Source organism: Bison bison, unplaced genomic scaffold (genome assembly GCF_000754665.1).
Source record: "Bison bison bison isolate TAMUID 2011002044 unplaced genomic scaffold, Bison_UMD1.0 scf7180017864213, whole genome shotgun sequence".
NCBI classification, from domain to species: domain Eukaryota; kingdom Metazoa; phylum Chordata; class Mammalia; order Artiodactyla; family Bovidae; genus Bison; species Bison bison.
In genome coordinates, this window is record NW_011494785.1 from 6159245 (window position 1) to 6164067 (window position 4823).

Here is a 4823-nt window from a genome sequence, read left to right on the forward strand (position 1 = left end):
GGACTGGTTGGATCTCCTTGCAGTCCAAGGGACTCTCAAGAGTCTTCTCCAACACCACAGTTCAAAAGCATCAATTCTTCAGCGCTCAGCCTTCTTCACAGTCCGACTCTCGCATCCATACATGACCACAGGAAAAACCATAGCCTTGACTAGACGGACCTTTGTTGGCAAATAATGTCTCTGGTTTTGAATACGCTATCTAGGTTGGTCATAACTTTTCTTCCAAGGAGTAAGCGTCTTTTAATTTAATGGCTGCAGTCACCATCTGCAGTAATTTTGGAGCCCAAAAAAATAAAGTCTGACACTGTTTCCACTGTTTCTCCATCTATTTCCCATGAACTGATGGGACCAGATGCCATGATCTTCGTTTTCTGAATGTTGAGCTTTAAGCCAACTTTTTCACTCTCCTCTTTCACTTTCATCAAGAGGCTTTTTAGTTCCTCTTCACTTTCTGCCATAAGGGTGGTGTATGGCAGTGAAATAGTCTGCCTTTCAATGACTAAATTTATTCAACTAATTTCCTTCTGCTGAACACTTACATTAATTCTAAGTGTCTGTTATTAAAAATGCTGCTGCATTCAATTATTTGCACATAAAGTTTGGCAGCATCATGAGAACTTATTTAAGGCGGATTCCCAGAAGTAGAATTTTTCTAAAGCCTTGGTTTGGCTAGCTGAAGGGTTTTCCATTAGAGCTGACAGTGGCCACTCTGGGTGGGGTGCTGGGGGACCAGCCTCCTGAAGGCTTTTCCGTGCCAGGAGCGGACAGGTGGCTCACTGCCCAGCACTCACAGAAAACACCACCTTCAGTTCCCTTCCCTCCCCCATCCCCACCCCGAGAGGAGAGTGATTTCCTCATTTTACCCACAAGGAAATTGATCCTTGATCCTTTCTTGATCTTTTTCCCGTGGCCATTATAAAACTCAAACAAGATAAGGATTTGGCAAGTGCTTTATACACGGAAACTCTCTAATCAACAGAAGCTACACCTTGCGGAGGTGACATTCTTATGACGATAGTAGTAATTCTAGCTCACTGTGGAAGGTTTTGGAAAGTGCATAAAGTAAAAAGAACTTAAAAGCTCACTTGGTTTAGAAGAACGCTTAAACACAGGTGATCATGACCACATTTATGAATTGTGCACTTTTCTGTGGGCTTCCCTGATAGCTCAGTTGGTAAAGAATCCTCCTGCAATACAGGAGACCCAGGTTCGATTTCTGGGTCAGGAAGATCCACTGGAGAAGGGATAATCAGCTACCCACTCCAATATTCTTGGGCTTCCCCTTGGTGCTCAGCTGGTAAAAAACCTGCCTGCAATGTGGGAGACCTGGGTTCAATCCCTGGGTTGGGAAGATCCCCTGGAGAAGGGAAAGGCTACCCACTCCAGTATTCTGGCCTGGAGAATTTTTTCTGTGGGTATGTTTTACATCAATGAAAGATTTTTAAAATACTAATAAGAAGGAGGGGAAACAGTGGAAACAGTGTCAGACTTTATTTTTTTGGGCTCCAAAATCACTGCAGATGGTGACTGCAGCCATTAAATTAACAGATGCTTACTCCTTGGAAGAAAAGTTATGACCAACCTAGATAGCATATTCAAAACCAGAGACATTACTTTGCCAACAAAGGTCCGTCTAGTCAAGGCTATGGTTTTTCCTGTGGTCATGTATGGATGCGAGAGTCGGACTGTGAAGAAGGCTGAGCGCTGAAGAATTGATGCTTTTGAACTGTGGTGTTGGAGAAGACTCTTGAGAGTCCCTTGGACTGCAAGGAGATCCAACCAGTCCATTCTGAAGGAGATCAGCCCTGGGATTTCTTTGGAAGGACTGATGCTAAAGCTGAAACTCCAGTACTTTGGCCACCTCATGCGAAGAGTTGACTCATTGGAAAAGACTCTGATGCTGGGAGGGATTGGGGGCAGGAGGAGAAGGGGATGACAGAGGATGAGATGGCTGGATGGCATCACTGACTCAATGGACGTGAGTCTGGGTGAACTCCAGGAGTTGGTGATGGACAGGGAGGCCTGGCGTGCTGCGATTCATGGGGTCGCAAAGAGTCGGACATGACTGAGTGACTGAACTGAACTGAATAAGAAGGAGAAAAAAAAATCACAGACACTTGAATCTTCAACACTGTTCTCTTAATAATGCCTAACTTCTGAAGGATATTTTATACCCACCCCTCATCACAATAAACTCAATAAATTCTGAAGGTGATCTTTATTATGACCCCATTTTTCAGATGAGAACAAAGGTTCCCAGGCCTCACACAACCCATATGTAGCCGAACTTGCCTTTTCTACTAACCCATTGCTCAGATGACTGCCAAGGCAGTCACTTAGCAAAAAGAATATTTGACTTCCAGGAGGCATATGATCTTAAAACCTTTGTGTGGTGGCAGCTTCTTTGATGGCCCCAGTGATCCCTACTCCTGGTATTCATACTCGTGTATAATTGGCTACCCTTGACTGTGGCTGGACCCAGTGACTCAATTCTAACTAATAGCATACAGAATTCTAGAAGAGAATACTAGTAGATTAGGTTACAAAAAGCCTACTTACAAAAAGAAAGGTTACAAAAAGATTGTGCTCTCTCACTCTCTCTCTCTTTCCCCGACAGCTCTGGGAGAAGTGAGCCATACAATCAGCAGCCCTATGGAGAAGCCCATGTGCTAGGGAATTGATGTCTCCAGCCAACCAGCGATGAAGACCTGAGCCCCGCCAATACCCATGTGAGTGAACTTGGCAGTGGGTCTTCTCCCCTTTGTGCCTTGGGATGGCTCGTGTTGCCAATACCTTGACTGAAGCCTTGTAAGAGACCCTGAGCCAAAAGGCACCCAGCTATATCCTATCTGGTTTCCTGGCCCCATGAGCTGTAAGAAATGTGTTTCTTACTTTAGGTCCCTAGATTTTGGTAAATTTGTTACACCGCAATAGATAGCTAATACACTTTGCCAAGCTACTGTCATCAGAAGTTTGGTGGGAGAAATAATATTCATGAAAGCCTCCTGACTAAAGAATCTGCAGTTTGCACATGTCCCTAGGCCTCCTACTACCTTGGTCTTTTCAAAGAATCAGCTCTCGTTTTGTTTGCTTTATTATTTTCTGCTTTTATGCTAATTAACATTTACTTTTTCTTTTATTGCTCTTTTTCTAACTTCCTGAGTTAAATGCTTAGTTCATTGACTTTTCGTCTTTTCTTCTTATTAACTGGGGCTTCTGAGGTGGCACAGTGATAAAGAAGCCACTTGCCAATGCAGGTGACACAAGAGACATGGGCTCCACCCCTGTATCTGGAAGATCCCCTGGAGTAGGAAATGGCAACCCACTCCAGTGTCCTTGCCCGGAAAATTCAAAGGACAGAGGAGCCTGGTAGGCTACAGTCCATGGAGTTGCAAAGAATTTTACATGACTGAACATACATACTTCTCATTAATAAATATATTTAAGGCTATAAATTTTCCTCTGCCTACTACTTTGACCAATTCTCATAGGTTTTCAGAAGTTCCGCTCAGTACTCCAAATGTTGCCCTTAAATCAAGCCAGATGATCAGAAAATTGTTCTCAGCGCTTAGTACATCCTTAACAACAAGTATTTATTGACTGACTGAATAGCAAAAGTCATCATCACCATTAGGGAAGAATTAGAAAGTGAAACATCAATACTATGGGATTGGCTAAGTTTATGGTGCTACAAAAATATAAATGAACTATTATGTAGTCATCAAAAATCACATTTTTTGAAAAAAAAAATCACATTTTTGGGAGACCCTTAATGGCTGTGGTTCCCTGCTCGTGGTACAATGTGAAGTGAATAAAGCAGCTACAGAAGCGAGTTCCCAGGACTTTGTGATGGGCCCTCACTGACCTGCTTGCTCTGACTTGTACAGCAGCCGCCAGGCTGCACTGAGGGGCTGCAGTGAGGAGCAAGGCCCCCAGGAGGACAGGCTTGGCTGGCCACACAGGGTCTCCCCAAGGAACACAAGCACAGAGGACTTGATTCAAGTGCATGGGAGCGAGGGCCTCCGTAGGAAAAGGGACGAAATAAAGCCAGGCCTTAAATGAGGCCAAGTCTCGTAGAGAGACAAGCTAGGGCACAGGAAATGACTGCAAAGAATTAATGACACCCCAGTGGAAAGCTTCAGAAAGTCCCAGATTCCTGGGGCCAGGGAGGGTTCTCGAATGTCATTTTGAAGCCAGTACAGCACTAGAATCTGAGTTCTAACCTGAGTTCTGTCTCCTCCCCTGTAAAATGAGAGCAATAATGTGGTAAGAATTAGGGAGATAAAGCCTGGCACTTCGTTAATAGTTAACAGACAATATTTGTTATTTTTATCAGGAGCCCGGTGCCCCACCCGTGTCAGCTGGAAAAAGGCCGTTCACCCCCATCTGGTGGCCGAGTCTGAGCCCCAGGCTTGTGAGAAAGTTCTCCTTGCAAATTCCCAGGGCCCCATCGTGACTTTTGTGAGCCTGAGGTACTGCTGCCCTCACGGGGCCCTTCCTCCATTAGAAAACATGGATGATGTATGTGCTAGTTGCTCAGTAGCTCAGTAGCATCCAACTCTTTGCAGCCCTTTGGCTGTAGCCTGCCAGGTTTCCTTGTCTGTGGAATTTCCCAGGCAAGAATACTGAAGTGGGTCGCCATTCCCTTCTTCAGGGGATCTTCCCAACTCAGGGATCGAACCCAAGTCTCCTATGCCTGCCTGCATACGCTGAGCCATCGGGGAAGCCCATGTATTTATATATGGTGGTGGTGTAGCTGCTAAGACACGTCCAACTCTTTGCAACCCCACAGACTGTAGCCTGACATACTCCTCTGTCCATGG